General features: G+C 36.9%; 1 pseudogene across 1 annotated transcript in view; it reads left to right on the top strand.

The window, feature by feature from the left end:
- The window catches only part of LOC145682827 (mite allergen Der f 3 pseudogene), a 439,184-nt pseudogene that overhangs the window by 183,236 nt on the left and 234,513 nt on the right, over positions 1-21,435 (top strand). The gene's annotated exons all lie outside the window — the stretch shown is intronic.

A 21,435-nucleotide genomic window follows, 5' to 3' on the forward strand; every position in this document is an offset into this window, starting at 1 on the left:
CAACTCAAAATAGAAAAGGAGAAAACATTTACTGAAAATAATTCATCATGCCAACGTTGGCTTTTTTGAGTCTCAATTTTTTTTACTGGACACTAATACGTTGGAAACTAACTAATATCTGGATTTTTAATATTGCTCATAAACAGGCATTTATAGTTTCAGCATTATCACAGTAAACTCAATCTCATATTCGCCCTTATGAATGGCGTCTCATTAGGTAAAGTTGTGAATTATATTAAAAAATGTTTTAACATATTGAATCTTTTCTGCATTGATATGCTCTCAGTCAATCATTACATCTTATAGGAAGTTAGAGTAGTACAGATCTCTTACCATTTCTGTACCAATGTTGATTCATAGGACGAAAAGGTGTAAGTAAATGTGAAGTGTTATTTCAGTAGAAATCTTGCGACACAATGAACTTTTACAGATTTCTTCTTTATACCTGAAACACATACAAATGTAGTAATATACTACATTTTAAGGATTGTGTGTTATATAATGAAACGGAAATCAGACGAAATGGATGTAAGTACTGTCTACGAATCTACTGTGACGACGCCTTTTATCAATTTAGACGCCGTAAAAGGACCCACACAAAATTACTAGAAAGTAAACATTATAATGGAATTTGGGTGAGTGTTTTAGAAATACGAAAAACGTGGTTCCGATAGAGATATTAAAATTTTAATGTATTTTGCACGAATTTCACTAATTCCACTAGTACACTAAAACTTATGACTTTGTTCAAAATTTTACTAGAGTATTCAATATGGTTATAACATTTACACCAAAATCTGATTTTATAATCCATCGATGAATCATGATAATTAGTGTCAAATGTTTCCTTGGATCACACGTTGCCATATCTTTTTCCACATAATTTCTTAATGTTAAAAGTTCATTCAGATCACACATCGTGGTATTTAGTAAACTTCTTCATAATTACTGGGATTATTATATAGTCAGTCAAAATAGGAATTGAAATTGCGAATTACACTCGTAGTTTTAGAACACAAAATGCCTCGAAAGACTATTCAGATATAACTCCTATTCAACATCAATTGATTTCACTAGTCACTTTTCAGAAAATACTAAGAATACTTATCAATATAATAACGAATATATGACAAATCATCAAATTATAATGATGTTGAAGACAAAGTCCTGTAGTTTGTCTGAAAACTGCACCAATTCGAAGCTTAACAAGAGCATGTGGTCTCCGTCTGTATTTGAATTTTCCAATTACCACAAGATCTTCTGTTAACTACCCCCAGAACAACACTACTACCTACTCATACCACACATTCGAAGTGGCGCTAGTATTAAATGATTTTTTTTTCGAATAGAATTTTAATTTTACAACATACTACAACATCCGACTCTCTGGGTAAAAAATTGATATTATCAATTTTTTTCTATTTTATTAAGAGATATATTAATGTAAACAACACTGTTTCCACTCAAATCAAACTTACAAAAAAAAAATTAATAATTGAATGAAAAGAAAAAATTCCCCATAATGACATTCATACAACATTCACGCTAATCATTCTAACCATTCAAACGTTAGAAACATAATTTAGTACTTTATATATATATATATATATATATATATATATATATATATATATATCTCAAAACATGATAAACCATGGAATTTATATATATATATATATATATATATATATATATATATATATTGTTACACAGTTATGCCTCGAAGTCCTAAGCCGGACTCAAATTATGGGGCGAGACGCCCGCGCTTTTTCTAATGGTGTGTGTTGCAAAGAAAAGAGAGAAAGAGAGAACGGAGTCAGGTGAGGCTTTGATTGTATTAGCAATCTGATGCCTCATTGACACCAACCCACACGCATGTAATAGTGGTATGACCCTGGCTTTGATTTACTCAAATCACAAGTGCCAGGTAGCGGATGTAAATTTAGTTAACACCACGCAAGCGATACTTACATAAAAACATTATGTATTTGGAGCTATGCGTGAAATAAAAATATATTAGCAAATGTAAAATAGATACTTCAGCCCCGGCGTGATGGGGGAAAATCATAGAAAAACTAGAAGTCTTGGCCGCTATTGAGCATGCGCGTGAAGAAGCTTCTCCAAGCTCGTCAAGGCTCGTGACGTAGCTTTCGAGCTACGTCATAACCAGCAGAAAATGCGTGGGACGAAGTCCCTATAAAAGCGAGGCTCTTCGCCGAGTGCTGGTTGATCGTTTCCGGACTTCGTATAGTGTACTTGGATCTTCGACCCGGACGCTCGTCGTAAAATCAGGTATGTGATTATCTTTCTAAGTCCCCCCTCGATTCGGGATGAGCACCTTGAGATTGTTTAGTGATAAATATGAAGTTTAATTCCAACATGAAACCAAATTCCCTCTTCAAGAATTAACACTTTTCCTTTTGGGCCAATGCAAGTTGCGAGTACGGATTATCAAATTCACTATTTTCAATAAATCGCGGCTTAGCATGAAAACCTTCTAGCTCCCATTTGGTAATGAAGAGGTTGTGCCCATAAATGTAATATAGTAATAAGTTCAAGTTGTAATCCCAAGTAACCGATTTGTAAGATTCTTTTGTATTTTCGTTTTTATTTTTTTTATTCTTATAAATAAACCGTACAATGAAATGGCCTCTTTAATTTAGTCAAGCTATCCCACCCTATCTAGATTCAGCTCACAGTCTTCATATGTTACCTGGGTTTCGATTTCCAGTACAAGCTCTACCTCTGAAATACGAGTCTCCCCCCACTATTGAGACTTTTAGTGCACTTTCTCATCATCTTCGAACCAGTAAGCCAAAGACGATTCAATACTGAGGCTAAAAGGGAGTTGGACTACGAACCAACTTTGACATACTGGGTGAAGAGTAGAAGAGTGATCTCAAATACGATTTCACAGAAGAAAGTGTATACAAATATATAATGCCAATCTCAGAATAACACATAACAGTTTTATGGTGTTCGGTGTTCGCCGGGTAACGAACTGTGTGTTCTTAAATCTCTAAACAAATCTCTGGTGCTCGCTCACTTTATAGGGGAACCAAAAATCTCAGTTGCGTTTCAGGGCAAATCGCGAGTGATTTTATTTTTTATCAAAGAGTTTTCAATATATAACCGTGTAAAGTGTACGCGGACTTTTTTCTTTTGACTAGTCAAGTGGTGTGTCTGTACTATGTAAAGTCAGTAAAGTTCAGAGGCGTACTTGGCCTGGGCGGTGTTCAGCTTATGACTCTGATATACAAGTATAATTTTTCTGCTCTGAGTAGTGAGTTTTACAAGGAGTGAAGTAGAGACGAAAATTTTCTATTCTCAACTTTTCTCGCTTGAAGTTGTTATAAGTCAGCGGAATAGTTGCTAGGTTCCGCAGAGGAAGACTCTGTTTACCTCACGACGTTTACTTGTGTAGTGATGGAAATGTAAAATCGGGACGCGAGTGTTAAGACAGAATTCAGCTTTTGTCTCATGTACTTGCAAAACCCTAAACCTGCTTATGCTTCTGCTAGCTTTGGTGGGTTAACAGTCAGTTTTATTTCCGGGCAACAGAACCTCCCGTTTTACGGGATGAAAGTTCGACTCGTTTGTCCGGCGATAAGTGGCTAAAATCCCTACCACTTAATTGGGAAGGATCACAGGCAGTTTATCTCTAGACAGCAGAACCGCCCGTTTCACGGGATGAAAGTTCGACGGTCTGTCTGGCGATAAGTGTCTAAAATCCTTTCCCATGCAAAGCTTGGGGGGTCACAGGTATCTTATTCTCTTGGTCCAGCAGGGCCCCCCTGCACTAGGGGTGCATGTCCGACGGCTGCCTGGGAATAACTGCCTAAACTCTCATTTATGCAAATGCAACAAACCCAAAAATCAAAATGCAGGTACATGATCCAATGCTTGGATGTTCGTAATCCCCCCTGTGTGAATTAAAAAATATAGTTTTTAAAAAATGACGTTAAAAATGATATAGTTTAAAAAACAAAACAAGTTAAAGAATAGAAGTAAAAAGTAAAATCATCATAAGTGAACAAATAAACATGTTCTGTTATAAACAGCTGTCTAGTCTCTTTCCGTTTCCCGTTCTAAAGAGTAAAGCAAAATTTATAAAGAAAGGGAAGTTGAGTATTCAAGTTCAAAGGAAGTTAAATGAAGATATCAAAATAATAATAAGTCTCATAATACGTAAAAATTTGACGTAGCATTTCCGAGGGAAGCAGCTATCTGAGATTAAATTCCTATTATATCAGAGGAAATAGGTTGATTACCCACTGCCCTGGTTTAAGAGGCCACTGACTTGGAAAACAGATTTATTAATCAAAAATGAGTTTCGCGCAGAAAATAAAAGAAAAGCTATTAGATTTAGGGCAATCCCATTGTCCTAAGACACCCACGCTAAGCACCGTTATATTTTGGATCGGTGGAATAATTATTATTGTATTGAATGCAATAAAATAAAAGTACATGGGCATTCTCCTCCTCAATTTGGCCATTGGAAAAAGAACCCATTACCGAGATACTTGGATAGTGGAGTCAGCCCAGATATCTTGAACCAACGACCGCTAGCCCGCAAACTCCTGACGCTCCGGCGAGTGGTTACGACCTAACGTGCTTGCCGCGTCTAGTCCTATCCCGACTAGAAATGATACAGAAATACTAAGTGCTGGTTCGAGTGATAAACCAACACCAGCTCCTAGAACAATATATGTTAATTCAGATACTGACGAAACCCCACCGGGGGTAGATCCAAAGACTCTAGTGAATGAAGTAAATTTAAAACATGAACTAGAAATTGCAGAGCTAATAACTGCAGGTCAGGAATGCCCTCAAGCAACAATTGAGATAGAAACAGCAGCAGGTGTAATACCTGATGTCCCCTCGAACCAAAGACCCTTAGATAATAAAAAGTTAGGTGGTAAGGAAAATAGATTAAGTAACTTAGTGTTAAGTTCAGGAAATAAAGATATTGGTGTATCAAAAGAACCAGATAGCCCAGTAGCGCTATATTTTCCTATTAAATACGAACGGTCAGATACCACAACGCGGTTAGAAATACAAAGACCGACCTTTCTATCCTTTTATGCTGGTAGTAGTGATGAAACACTTTATGCTGAGATCGGTCCTAGAACTATGTATGCTAACTTAGATACTGAATCACGAATATCAATGAGTAGAGCCAATTTACGAAAATATTGGTCTCGAACCCCAGACTTCAACGAATAAAGAGCCAATTTATGCAAACATAGGAACCGAACCAAGAGCTACGAGAATTGAGAGTCCTGACGAGAATAATGAAAATAAATTGCGCTCTCCGACACAACCTAACGATGAAGCGTTAATAGACCAGATTATGCATTCATTACAAACAGAACTGTACCCGGCAGTAGGAAACTTAATTCGACCTTTGACTAAACAACTACGGAACAAGAAAGTACAGGTCACAGTTATTCGTCGCCAAGATGATGACGAAGAGAAATTATGTATTTTATTTCAAGCTGACCCCTCAGCCCCCTTTGAGGATTTTTTACCTGAGGAAAATGTAGTTGGAAATTTTGACATGGAAATACAGACCGACGTTTTCCAAAAGAAAGATGTTAGTGTTCAGACCGAATATAAGTTTCCTAAAATGATCCGGAATGACACAGATCGTGAACGTAAGGTTCTTCGGACAACAGCTACCCAAACCAACCCTGTTATGTTTGAAAATAGCCTTACCCTCCAAGAGAAACTGCAATATTTGGACAGTATAGATAACATACTCAGTGTAGTTACTAAAGTTAAATGGTCGAGTGGAGATATTAGCAGTGCAGATTCAGATGGGGGTGAATCTTTGAAAGACGATTGGTTGGGATATGAACTACATAAATTACAAAACGAAGAAATAGCGTAATTACAAGAAGATAACCCGGAGTCTCCTCCTGCGTCATCCCTGGAGGATGAGTCAAAACCTTTTTGGGAATCCGAAGAAGAACTCCGATATGACCATTGGGATCCTCCCACGGTTTCTACTCCCCGAACAGCGAACCAAGACCCTCCCACAGAGGACGCTGACCAGGGAAATGACCTCGTCGCCCCTGCTCCAATTGAGAGGAGGTTAGACGATGAGAAGAAAAGTGATGATATTTTTCCCTCAGTTTATTCTCACCACCAGAAGCAAATGGAAGAAGAAGAAGAAGACAACGATTCCTGGTCTGAGAGTAGAATAAACGAAAACATTGGTAAAATATTTGATTACGCTGAATTCGGTGCGTCAGTAATTTGCTTAGATAAAGTAGAAAATAGAGACGATCCCTCAACCTCTCCAACCCAAAGTGAATCTAACATACAAACTGATAGTGTAAAGGATATTGGTTTACAACCTTCAGATAGTGCTAGTTCTAAATTTAGTTCCTATAATGAAACTGGTGAATCACCTGCGACCAAGGAAATGAAAAAGTACCAACAAGAGGAAAAGTTAAATCCCTTACAGATAGTGTTTCTTTCGCCACCTAGTAGCGTATTTACACCCACGACCCCAGAGGAGATATTAGAGTTTAGCGAAGGGGAAAAGATAGAAAAATCAGTACTTAGCGAACAAGATAGATCTTATACATCAGAATTTAGTCCAGAACAAACCTCCGAGTTAGAAAATAGAAGCGTAACTGATATCGACTATAGGTTCGTTTCTGAAAATTTCAACACCTCGGCTTCTTTAGACAGGTCCTTAGATCTGAAAGATGAGCCCTTTTCACATTCATCAAGTGAAGATAAGACCTCTGACAAGCAAAAATCAAATTTTTCGTCCTTTTTAAAATTAGATCCTGAGGATAAGCCTCATATAAATTTAAAATCTGAGCAAGAAATTAAAACTAGTCCGGTTACCGAGCCATCTATACCATATAGTTTTGAGAAACCTAAATTTACAGATACTGTAGTAACAGGCAAAGTTAGCAACCCTCCTCCCGAGGGAGACAATCGAAATTCTACTATCAGTGCTAAACCACAAGCCTTTAATATCTATCCAAATGTTGAAATTCCCTCCTTCTCTGGTAATAGACATGAGTGTGTGGAAATTTTCCTGCAAGAATATGAATTAGTGGCTAGCATATACGAGTGGTCGACCCTAGAGATGGTAAATTACCTCCCTTATTGTTTGAAAGGGGAAGCTCTCTCCTTCTATTTAGTAGACCTAGCAAACCTTTCACCTTTAAACTATAACGAGATGAAGGAAAAACTTAAAAAAGGCATTTTTTAGTATTGAGTATACTGCAAGATTAGAATATGACGTTGATACAAGAAAACAACAACCCAATGAGAGTACTTTAGCGTTCATTTATAAGTTAATAAAGGATTTGACATTCTTACGAGGTTGGGTTAATGAAAGTGAATTGATGAGTGAGCTTAGAATGAGTTTGTTACCAGACGTCCTAAATAAGCTGATGCTTGAAGTGGATGATTGTGATAATCTCGAACAGTGCATGCAATATCTTAGAAAATTTCACAGCACAATTATCCCTATCTCTATTTATGCGTTGGGCCATCCGTTTACAACCTTACCAATTTACGATTGAACACGTAAAAGGCCGCAATAATGTGACCGCAGATTTTTTGTCGAGGTGTCCGCTAAAGGATGAGTTACCCTCAAAATTTGGTCAAGAAGAAGATTGTGCAGATGTGTGCAACCTAGTGCTATGTCCCAAAATAGATATAAGAGTAATGCAAAAAGAGGACGATAAAATTAGAGAACTAATACAAAAGAAGAAAGATAACCCTACTGATCGTGCTCTAAAACCCTATGTTGTAGTTGACGATGTTCTATATCGAGTCATGAACAAAGATAAGAAAGTAGTGATACCGGAAAAGGCAATTCCCGACATATTACAAGAAGCCCATTCGTCTCCGCTGTGTGGAGGCCATACAGGATTTTCTCGCACTTACTCTAAAGTGAACGAACGTTACTACTTTCCTAACATGGGGAAAATAGTTAAAGAATATGTCCGCTCTTGTGACGAATGTCAGAGGGTGAACATCCCTCGAGAAAAGAAACAAGGTTTTCTTCATCCTTTACCTGTGAAAGAGGAATTATTCTCCCGTTGGAGTTTGGATATTTTTGGCCCGCTACATAGTAGCGCAGGCTACAGTTATATCCTGGTTATGATTTTTTAGCCATTTCGCAATATTAGTACCGCTGCGAAATATGAAATCTCGGACAGTGGCTAGAGCCATGTTGGACGAATTAATCACGCGTTTTGGCCCCCCTAAAGAGATATTGACGGATAGAGGAACGAATTTTCTCTCAGCGATAATGGCCGAACTAAATGACTTATTTGACATTAAACATGTTCGAACTGCAGCATTCAAACCGTCAACAAACGGGCTGTGTAAGCAGTTTAACTCTGTCATTGCAAATTTTCTAACTAAGTACACGGCAAAGCAGCCTACTAAGTGGGCGGAATATGTCCGATTGTGTGCATATGCTTACAATATATCGACCTCCCCTATTAGAAAATACTCCCCATACGATATTGTTTTTGGTCAAAAGGCAAGATTTCCCACTCAGTTGGACACCCAGTATCAATTCACAAAAATACAGGAACATCAGAAACAACTAAAGTTAATCCGTAAGTTAGCCCAGCAGGCTATGGCGCATGCACAGCAGCAGACTAAATTACGAGTTGATCGCACTAGACAACCTATTAAGTTAAAAGTTGGTGACTTAGTATTGTGTAGAGATTATCTACCTAAGAAGGATATTTCTTCTAAGCTGACACCCAAGTTTATGGGACCGTATTACTTAAGTAGTATTTCTCCCACAAATTCCTGTAAAATTGAAGGAGTAGCAAACCCTAACCACAATCAGATTGTAACCATTGAAAGGTTAAAGAAGTATTTCCCCCGAGACAACTCACTTGAGCTGGAAGTTTCTAGCGATAGTGAGGACGAGGAATGTTAGGCGTAACGTATAGGTTGACCATGAGGTTTTGTCGCCTCAATTTAGACGGACTTATGAAAAAAAAGGGGGAACACTTGGAGTATATTATTTAGTGAGTGTGTTGAATATCTCATATATCGTATAGACCTCTAAAAAGTGGAGTACACGTAGTCAAACATGACCTCTGGCATACCGGAACACGTGCATACAGGGCTATAGATAGAGCCTAAAGGTATACATTGTGAAATTGTAAAAAAAACTGTTTAGTATACTCTTCATCAATCAGAAACAAGAAGTTGATTCTCCTTTTACCTCCTGGGATCCATCCCCCTCTCCCTTCGATGCTGTAAAAGGCATTAGTAGGCCATGGATAACAGGCACTCATATTATTCGGCGGCGCTAAAATTGATCTGAGGAGCAAATAAGTCATTTTTAGAATCAGGTCCCTACCATAACTACCATACCAAAGATGTTAGACGCGTCATAGGAAAAGTTATGTCGAGATGATACCTAAATGAATATTTTGCCAACATATTGAGATAAGTATTTTTTTATTCTTTGTGTGAATGTGGCCAGCCACGAATGAGTTACCCTTCTTCTTCTCCTATAAGACTCCCAATATGCTGACAAACATGGAAAATATATAAGGAAAACATATGTTGACATGTGTTAACATAGCTGAAAACAGAAAATATTATTAGTGATCACAAACATTTATATGTACAAGTGTACCTTATTGTATACTCAACTCCGACTTTAAGTATACGTCGTTGCAGCTGCAAACTCCTCATTCACAATATAGGAATCCTTCCGTTGCCGCCGCCTGATTATTTATTTCTTTCTCTCAAGAAACTCGCCGCTCTCCCTCTTCGTGCCTAGGAATGCATTAACCTGGAAAATAAAACAGAGTCAATATTGCTTGTTTTTCTTGCACAGCTACAAAAACTCCCTCCTACTTATGATAAACGCGTTAATATTTACGTGTCGCTTTCTTTTGACCTGAGATGTCTGCCCGTATCAAAAAAAGGGAAGCTTGATTTTCCCCACCAACCATTTCTATAGGCGTTTCTCATGATGCCTGTTGTTCCTTTCCAGGATATCATCTGACTCTTACAAATATCCATGGTCATGGCACAAGGGCATCCCGAAGAACATCACTTACCCCTTGGTAACGTTACTTCCGTTGCTAAGGCTTATTTTCTTTCTGTTGCAGTTGTCACTCTGGACCCCAATCTATTTATTCCGTACGAGCTTTCTTTCCTGGTAACCAATGAAGCCCCCATGGACGGCCCTGTCGTCCATGCCATCGATAACTACCTTCTTGCTAGTCCTTTTTCCTCTGTATCAGATCTGTCCTACGCAAACCAGCTCCGTGTTGCTATACACGAAGCAACTACCCAGACCGTCTTCAATGCTGGTCACCATCACTTAGAAGACGTACTGGGGAGATTGATGACCCATGTCCCTTATGGGACAGTCATTTTTACGTTCGGAAAGGCCGCCACCGAGCTCCTCCAGGTCAAGCTCCCGAGGCGCCTGTTCATGGACCTGGCGGTGGTGTGCCTAATCCATGGCATCATTGGCTTGCCCATCCGGCGTTGGGGCTTGATTTTTCCTGCTTGGTAGTGGCACACCACGGGATCGATCAAACCCGGTGTAGCCACAGCATCTTGGAGCGAATGTGTAATACCTATTTGATTTGGAATCTGCCCTCCCCTAATCCCAGTGACTGGGATCCGGATTCGGAGGCATCTGATGCATAATCTATCCCCAGTCTCGCACCCGGAACCATTTGCACTCCAGATGGGTACGACCCCATTGGTTGCTAACAAGTGTCGTTTGGAGGCGGGGCGCCATTGCAGCCCCCTTTGCTATGCAGCCCCTTGGATCAGGTCAACCTTGCGACCGCCTTGGAGGTAAATCGGTACATGACCCAAAGATACTGTTAACCATCGACGAAGGATATTATCCAGGGATCTTGTCCATGGTGTGGTTGTCGTGCCCAACTGGTACTCCGATGGGGATGGCCAGCCTCCTTCTTCCCCTTCCCCCCTTCTGTTTTCTTTCCCTCTCTCCTCCTGCCTCATTTTATATTACCGCTTTGCCAGAGGCACTCATCTCTCTCTCGCCTGTCATGAGCTTATGTTTACTCTCCCCCTTCGAGTGCTTCTGCACTCCCCTGCCTTGCGTACTCGACACGTGCCTTCCCCGTTTGTTTGCTTTCGAGCTTCGTTCGCAATTATCCCTATCTCTATTTTATTTTTTCCCGCGTAGTTTGGGCGGGAAGAGTATTGATTAAATTTAAAAAAAACTGTAAAAAAATTAAAAAAAAATAAATTAAGTAAAAATCAAAACAAATAAAAATAAAATAAAATAAAAACCAAAAAAATAGGGAGAAATACGCCTTCGTCTTTCTTTATGCTTTCTGCTGCTGTTGTGGACTTCGTATACACGTATATACGTGCAATTTTCCTGCGACCCTTCTGGGTGAACAAAAGTGTCCTTATGCTGCTGTAAAATTGCGCATATTGTACATCATGCATTTACAATTATATATGTATCGATCATTCATTTTTTTTAAAGAATGTAAATAGCTACCTGTGTACTATACTTCACTACCTTTAGTTAGTAAGATTACATTACCTTTAGTTATGTTCAGTTCATGTTGAATTATGATCAAGTATTAACAGTGATGCTCATTCTAGAATAATGTTTTCTATTATAAGAGCATTAATAATATTTATCGAATTAATTGGTAGTATCATATTGTATCACTATCTCTTGTTCATTTTGGCAAGCTGAACTTATGTATGACGCCCTTTTGATCTCATTGCCAACAGTCTAGTTAAATAGCTAATAAGGGTGGTAAATAATTAAACATGTTAGTTGAACCATTAATGCTAGTATACTTAGTGTTAAGATTACTATATGTATTTCGTAAGGACATTGGGTGGAGATCTAGCCCCCCATTTTTTTATGTCCTCCCATCATTGGGTAACGGGAACCCGCTTATTGTAACTAACTTGATTATAATCCTACCGACATGTTATGTAAAGTAACGGTTAAAAAAATGACATCATTGTGGGCTATAGTAACTTCCCAGATGTTATCCTACCACTACACCACTATACTCATGTTTTTCAAACATCCCTGTGTAACTGCCCTGATACAAGTTAAACTCTTAGCTTAGTTTGAATTAAAAGGCACATAACGCTGTTAATATATCGCAGAGTGGTATTAAATCACGCTATCACTTGTATATTAATAATAATAATAATAATAATAATAATAATAATAATAATAATAATAATAAACGTTGGAAGAAAATCATTACGTGTGCATCATGTCGTAATAAGGTTCCATAATCGAATAATATAATCCTTCCTAATTTACATGACACATATTAAGGACACTCAAGCTCTGTCACCTTGTTTTTAATGAATCAGTTATAAAATATTTTAGTTTGAGTCAGAATAAAACTTATGATTATACCCAACAAAAGATTTTAAAAAAACTACAAGTCATGAGACTTTCAAAATTTGGTGGCCCCTTCCATAAGCGGCCCTGTTTAATAGATGGAAAACACCGCATCACAACAGCGCACGGCGCACACGAACTTTAAGATATAAATATAAGAACGTGACGGTAATTATAGTTTTAAGTGAAATAAACTGTCAAGAAACAAAAGTAGTACTCTTTAAAAACTTAAAGGTTAATCAAATATCATTTGCTTATTGAAATTTCTTAAAATGTTCGCGGATAGTTCCTCAAAACTCGCCTCTCATTCAGCGTTAAAACTGAAAGCAAATCACCTCTTATCAGGTTACGGAAGTGAACCCAGCTGCTACAGCTGCTAACAAGGACTCAGGATGTTGTTGCGCGTAGCGTCAACATCGAAGAACACACCAGCATTTATAACGGGAAAATAGTTAAATAATTAAAAACAGGGGAATGAAATTACAACGAAATAAATAATAATAATAATGTTGCCAAACAGATAATCACGATTGGAATACACCGTAGTCTCGGATGAGCAATTGGTTCTTAATGACCTCTAGTTCGATCCCCCGATGGATGGACCCTATATCTAAATTATCGCTCCTCACGAGCTCAAGTTTATATTCGAATTGGTTATGTGAAAGTAGGTTAGAATCAAATACTTTCAATAGACACTTAGTTTACCACATATGATCCCTATCTACACTAGGGGTCCCGAGTTCGAGACCCGGAATACTCCTATCAAAATTAATATCGTTGTCAAAATGATCTCAATTCCCGGTGATTATTGGCATCTACGCAATTGTATCCAACTTGGAATTTTAAATCTTGGAAAGGATACAGATAAGTCTGAGATCGAATCCCGATTCACGCACTTTCTGTATGATTGACACGCACAAAACATCGTTTTTGTTTTTTTCCTTAGGGAAACACTTACTAAATTCATAGGTAATGCAAAACGCACTTCTTATAATCACTGTTAAACTGTAACTTTGGTCACTATCTTTCGTTGCGGTTTTCACTTAATTCAGTGATAACAATAATCGGTATGAGATACTCCCAGGATACGAACTTCGATTTCGTTACACTAGGGTTCAGCAATAAACTATGTTAACACTCAATAGCTAAACGAATTGGTAACTTAAAGTGAAGTAATTGAAGACACATGCTTCAAGGAGAATACAGAAACAATTCAGGGAGATAGTACTTACCCCGTAACCGGAGACCTCCCCACATTCCCTTTGGAAACGTAAGTCTTTCCTTCTCTTTCCTTTGCGTTCTTCGAGCAAAAGATGATACGTATACCCCAACAAGCTGAAAAATATGAACCACAAAGTTAAGAACTTATTTAAACTCGTTCCTTATTATACCTAATAATTAGCATAGAGTAGAAATTAGATAAATGTAACTATTAATTAAATCCAGTAAAGTTTTAACTACCAAGTTCTTTAAATTACGACTAATAAGTAGTCGCGACACTACGGACACACTCGAGTCCGCGGGTTCAATCTATAATACTATGTTTGCGTGTGAGAATTTTTCGTTTCAGAATTTTCCTTTCAGAAGCCTAATAGCAGAGCCTGCCCAGGTGAGAGAAGTGAATGAACCTGCGCATTGGAAATAACTGAGTATTCAATTTCTTTTTCATTTTTTTGTTAAAAATTGTTGATTTTTAATCATTTAATTATCAATTTACTTCGAAAAAAAATAAATTTGACATTTTTCTTTGTCATCCTTACTAACCTACCTACAAAAACATGCAAATATAATGAACAAATCATAATGTGCACAAGATAAGACATCCTCCTCTGAGGGCTTAATTATCAATAATTAACGTTATAAAGGTCAAAACCCTAAAATATTAATTCAAGAAATCTGTAACAATTGAGACACCATATCCTAAAGGATCTAGTGAGACACTATAGAAAAAAGTAAAAAAAAGAAAAGGAAATCAGCATACAATTGTGAAAAAATTTACACGTTAACTGAGAAGTTCTCAATGATTCTTATGCCCTATTGTGAGATACGTCTTATCTTGAACACTATAAGTACACAAGTTGTAATAAAGCGTAAAACTAGAAATGAATTTCAATTATGAAAGATTGCATGTTTAAAATTTATATCAATTTGCTTGAGTTTGTTTTAAATTTTTAGTTCAATTAATTAACATAAATTTTGAAGATACTTTGGAACTAATTCTCCTAACTGGCATACTTGCAAAGGTATAAAGAAATTTAATTAAATCTTGTTGAATCTAAGATCTGTTTAATAGTCCTGTGGTTCACGAAGTTACTTAAAAGCATTGCATCAACTTGTTAAATTTTTTTATCTTTGTTAAAATTCAATTTAAAAAAAGGTAGATAATATTAACATTTCAAGGTATAAAATCCCTTTTACAACACACTTTTTGTACACATGCATAGCCATCCAAACGAATAACCACTCCTATCCTTTAATTTAGAAATAAATACAAAAATACTTATCTGACAATGTTAAGATGTCCCTGGTCTGAAGCCGGCGTCTGCAACAGTATACTAGATGTTTTCTCTCAGTTGCAATGCAAAAACCCCCCTTTCTTTCCTCTCTCCGAACATTCGTCAGCTGAGCTGATAATTTACAAGCCACATATCATTATACCAAGCTGTATAATTAGCTAACTTCCGCCACGCTGGCTCAATTCAGATTTCCTCTTAACACTCTATTCCTCAACCTAACTACATCTGAAAACAAAATATACGGCAAATGTATGTCAATAAGGCCATGTATGTCCCAACGTTTTAATAACAAACAAGGTATTGTCCATCTTTTAAAGTACCTTGGATTTAATCACCATATGATTCATCACCCATTAATCACTGCAGTAAATGAAAAGAATATTTTAATAATTCGCTTTCCTCCATCATTATTTTTCCACCCACGAAGAAACAAACCAAATAGGTAAATCAATCATATTGTGAAGAACTTGTTCTACCATGATGTTATCTTTATCTTCGCACCATCACAGCTCAAACACAAGAGGCATTCTAACAATAATGCGTGGTCAGCGCACATACACTTATTTCCAGGCTTCCGGGTTTAATTTGTTCATGGTACGAAATTGATTCTTAACTTCATCGTGATATTAACACAATCACATACATTTAAACAGGTATCTATGCCTAGACTCTGACGATGTGTGGTCAGCACACTCAGGACATCTGAATGAAAAACATTTTTCTCATTCGACTCTCATTTTCAAATAAGCCTCACTATTGGTAACCTTCGCAGGTTCCATCGATCACTATACCTTTCCTAAACTGATGTGTGGTCAGCCCCATTTAAAAAAAAACATAAGGAACAATTACAAGAAGGATACAGTGGACTTCCTATATAAACAAGTACTCTGCATAAGCCAAGGTTACTATGTAAAGCATTAATGATAATGTAAGCTAATAGTCTCTTTGATTGCAGATCTCTATCCATTGCCTTCCCAGTGTGATGCCTAGAGTAAGCCCCCTCCCACTGTCCTGGTATCTGGAGGTACCCAAGGATCCAGATCACAGCCTGTTGGCCCCATCCAGGGCTGAACCAGAGGGACGATATGGAAATCGATTATTGTTATTGTTCGATCCATCACTGTTTATCAGTGGACAACAGTTATCTAAAATCTGAACTTCCCCCGTAACCGTATACAGAACTTTCTCTGTGCCACAAAATTCATAAACTTCTGCAGTGACAAGGAAATCGCTTTTATCTACGGACAGACTCCCATTTACCTACATCAGTTCATTGCTTACAGGTGAAAAACTCTTCTCGTACCAGTACAAACCCAAAATGTGGACAAGTGATAATACTCAAAGTAAAAGGAATAAAAACTCTTTCAAATCAGCGTTGTGACAAATCATAAGAAGATTGTAACCAAACAAGCAACGTCAAGAGACTTTAAAACTTTCTCAATATATAAAATATCTCAATTTCATTGTGATAGCCACGGTCTAATGTACCAAAAACCATGGAAAGTTATTGTCTGAATATATAAGTTTAAATTCCTATTATTGGTCAAATGTAAGCACAAGAATTCGTTTCAGGCAATTAAAGAAGCGTATATGTGAGCATGGTAATCGACTCTCCACATTCCCATTCCACTACGTTAACGACTGTAATTTTTGGAACCTCTGTATATTTATCGTTTGGCAAAACCCGAAGCGAAGAAGAACAAGGAAGTATTTTATTAAATTATCCATTGCACATTGAATTTAATCATATCTGCATTCAATTGTTGCTCAACAACAGGATATATACATGTCACCATGTATTTCGTCTCTATGTAGAATTATTCTCCGAATAATTAAATCACTTACACTATGTGTTTAAGATTAAAAAACAGGAAAGTTCACCACAAACAGAAACCTATGGTTGTTATCAGTCAAGGTTAGTTGAATTGAAAGAAAGAACTTAACATACTTCCGGCGTTTTAAAAAAAATTCTCCATCTCAACCATAGCTTATGTTGTGGTTAACCTTTGTGTTTAAAATCTATCCTATAAAACAACAAGAACCACCAACATGATGGAACATGATGTAACTTTACTTCGTAAATTTTCTTTGTACCCACAAAGAAATCCCTCTCGATTTCGTTTGTATTTAAAAAAAGACAAAAAAATTACGAATGCTAATACCAATATTACTTTTAATAATAATAAGAATAGAAATACTAACAATACTAATCTATAGACCCCCCCAAACATCCCCGGTAATTACGAAGAAACTTTATACCGTCCCCTGCAAAACATGTACTCTAGTATAGTAAATGTAACTGCATCCTTGAATATTATAATTTGTATCCGTTACTACCATAGGCCATTAGGGCATAAACTAACACACTAACCATAGGGTCAATTCTTCAACTATTCAGTCTCCCTCTTACTGACAGAACCTCTCATGGAAAAGGCATCTAGAGTTGTTTGTATTTAACCCCTAGGTGCGCTAAAGTGCGCTCATTAGTTTGTAATTTCTGTATATTGCCAGTATACATAAATGTCAATGTGTCTAGCGTAATGCCTACCACACGGGATGAGTAGAATTTAATAAAATGAGTAGAATTTAATAGCGAGTACAGCTTAACCAAGATGAGTAGAATTTAATAAAAACAAATATATATATACTTTGATCACTAGTACAGAACAGAGTTATGCAGTAAAATTGTCATATATTACACTTATTGCAAACAATGTAGAGAGTAATAGCTAATAATGTTAGTTATATTCCTCAATAACATTATGATGAGTTTTAATATCAAATGTTTATAGACGCACTTGAAAATAGTTATTAAGCATTGTGTTTAATCGCTAGTTGCTCATTATTCAAGTTATGTTACATACGCGATTTAAGCATTTAGTATGCAATCGCTTCTAAATTACAAGAAATATATTACAGGATATGTAATGTTGCACTCAAATACTTTCCAAGTTATATTTTCCTTATATGCCATAAATAGTCAATATTCACTTAATTCTTGTTTTGTAGGAAAGTAAAGTATCGCCTATGCTTGCTTAATTATATGGATATATTGAAACAACATATTGAATTTTGTTCACAAATTGTAAGGCACAATCCCGCAAGATTTTACGAAACAAGGCAAAAACGATCGAGCGTACTACTCTATATCATTGTATGTTTCCCATTTGGCTTATACTATAAACAAGGAAAACTGCTCTTGTAATTTTATCGTCCATCTCAGCCATACTTTAAAGCGCTTCACGCTATATTTTTTTGAGTGTATTTAATGTTGATCATTTTAATTTTTAGCTGAATCATATTATTAGCCTGAGACAATCACATTTAACACGTATGACTATAATTGTACTTAGTACAGTAAATATAATTGTACTTAGCAAATCAGTAAACTCACAAAATCTTAATTTTCTTTATGATACTAAAAGTTGAACTCGTAATTGGTTCAAAGTCATGCTTGATACTATGGTTAGAAATTGGTTTTAAAAAAATCTACTATTTTGAGTTCACACGAAACCTCTTGACAATTATAAGCTAGAAGGATACCATGATTGTAAGGTTTCATCCTACAAATTTCAAATCATAAAGCTTCGTACTAAACATGGTTCTTTAATCTACTATTTTGTTAGTGGAACTGTCGTAGCATTTAAACGTAGTATAGTCAAAACACATGAAATCTTACAATCCCGCTCTCTTGCAATTTATTAGTTCATAATCTCCAAACTCTCAGGAAAGTTAGTTTTTAGTTCCTTAGCGCCTTAGGTAAGGCCCGCTCTATACTAACCCTTTAAACCCCAGCAACTTGCCTTGGTTAACCGTTTCCGTATTGGATTATTTTATTAGGAAAATAACATTCGACATTTTTTATTTTTTTTTACTGAGGTCGGCGGATAATTGTTACACAGTTATGCCTCGAAGTCCTAAGCCGGACTCAAATTATGGGGCGAGACGCCCGCGCTTTTTCTAATTGTGTGTGTTGCAAAGAAAAGAGAGAAAGGGAGAACGGAGTCAGGTGAGGCTTTGATGGTATTAGCAATCTGATGCCTCATTGACACCAACCCACACGCATGTAATAGTGGTATGACCCTGGCTTTGATTTACTCAAATCACAAGTGCCGGGTAGCGGATGTAAATTTAGTTAACACCACGCAAGCGATAATTACATAAAAACATTATGTATTTGGAGCTATGCGTGAAATAAAAATATATTAGTAAATGTAAAATAGATACTTCAGCCCCGGCGTGATGGGGGAAAATCATAGAAAAACTAGAAGTCTTGGCCGCTATTGAGAATGCGCGTGAAGAAGCTTCTCCAAGCTCGTCAAGGCTCGTGACGTAGCTTTCGAGCTACGTCATAACCAGCAGAAAATGCGTGGGACGAAGTCCCTATAAAAGCGAGGCTCTTCGCCGAGTGCTGGTTGATCATTTCCGGACTTCGTATAGTGTACTTGGATCTTCGACCCGGACGCTCGTCGTAAAATCAGGTATGTGATTATCTTTCTAAGTCCCCCCTCGATTCGGGATGAGCACCTTGAGATTGTTTAGTGATAAATATGAAGTTTAATTCCAACATGAAACCAAATTCCCTCTTCAAGAATTAACACTTTTCCTTTTGGGCCAATGCAAGTTGCGAGTACGGATTACCAAATTCACTATTTTCAATAAATCGCGGCTTAGCATGAAAACCTTTTAGCTCCCATTTGGTAATGAAGGGGTTGTGCCCATTAATGTGATATAGTAATAAGTTCAAGTTGTAATCCCAAGTAACCGATTTGTAAGATTCTTTTGTATTTTCATTTTTATTTTTTTTATTCTTATAAATAAACCGTACAATGAAATGGCCTCTTTAATTTAGTCAAGCTATCCCACCCTATCTAGATTCAGCTCACAGTCTTCATATGTTACCTGGGTTTCGATTTCCAGTACAAGCTCTACCTCTGAAATACGAGTCTCCCCCCACTATTGAGACTTTTAGTGCACTTTCTCATCATCTTCGAACCAGTAAGCCAAAGACGATTCAATACTGAGGCTAAAAGGGAGTTGGACTACGAACCAACTTTGACATACTGGGTGAAGAGTAGAAGAGTGATCTCAATTACGATTTCACAGAAGAAAGTGTATACAAATATATAATGCCAATCTCAGAATAACACATAACAATATATATATATATATATATATTTGGTTTTGCTACTATTGTGCGTCCATACATTACGAAGAGTGCATTAGATGTGGCGTGCAGGTATCTATGACGTCCGTATACCGGACGCCAGGTGATAATCCTCAATATGTTTCTTCCTGTGTGTGTTTCATGGAAAGTAACGCTTTTTCTGACTGTTGGTTGGAAAAAATAATATATTTTATTTACCGAAAATGTTCATCGACGAGTAATAACTTCGATATTTAAAGTTCGTCGGACGTTGTATGGATTGCATATTGGAAACCTATATTCTGATTTTAGATCGGCCGTTTACCCCCTTGGCGGTCAAGTCACAAGGTTTGTATATTTTGTTTGTATACTTCCTTTGGAATTGCTGACTATATGGCGTCCGAAGTGTGGCAACAGCTCAAAGTGAATGAATGCTTGTATCTCCTGCGTTTACATGCATTCCTTTGTAACTCTTCCGCGCTTGGGAGTGAAAGTGACGGTTTAAAAGTTGGATAGCCTTTTCGACAACTGTTTGAGTTGCGTTTTATAATCTTTCTTTGATTTGCAATAAATAAATCCTTAAAATTTGTTTTTCGTAAATAGATAATGCTTCGATAATTTCTGATAGAAAATAGGAAAGAAGTTTATGATTTCACTGGCCATAACTCGTGTTTGTTGTTTGGTCCCCCACGATTTTCTTTTATATTTTTGAAACGATTTTGATATGTCAGATCAGATAGATGGATCGATATAGGCTTCTCGTTTTCCATTTTTTTAAACTTTCAGTTTCTGAAAACAAAGTGACGACCTTAAAAACTTCCAAATTTACTAACACCTAGGTTCCTTTCTCTTCGAGTAACTCCTTTGCATCTCAATCAATTTTATCGAAACTTGAACGATAGCTAAACAAATTAAAATCCTTTTGTAACAATGTGGTCCCATTAACGTGACTTTGAAACAGAACGACAATTCTTAGAAAATTAAATGTTAATAATAGTCCTGAGAAACTGATTTCCCTACCGGACTAAATTCGTACGAAAACAAATCTTCCGGATTATGTGTAAATCTGTACTTGTCATAAATGCTCAAAGTTTGTTTGAAATTTAAATGTCAGTCGTGTTGTCCACTATTTTGATTCAAAATCGTGAGTAACACTTTCTATCATAGTTCAGGTCTACTGTGCGAATTGAATGAAATTTTGGAATATGTTCAGAACTTAGGAAAATAACGTAATAAGCACAGGTACATTACAGAAATGTGACTACGTTGGGGCAACCGGGGTAGTGTCCTGAGGCTCAATAGTTGAATCCCAAATAAACGCAAATCATAATTATTTAATTTACAGTTTAATGTTTTTGGGAGCTTCGTTAGACTTCTGCTCG

Source organism: Thermobia domestica, chromosome 4 (assembly GCF_964235325.1).
Source record: "Thermobia domestica chromosome 4, izTheDome1.hap1.1, whole genome shotgun sequence".
Lineage (NCBI taxonomy): Eukaryota > Metazoa > Arthropoda > Insecta > Zygentoma > Lepismatidae > Thermobia > Thermobia domestica.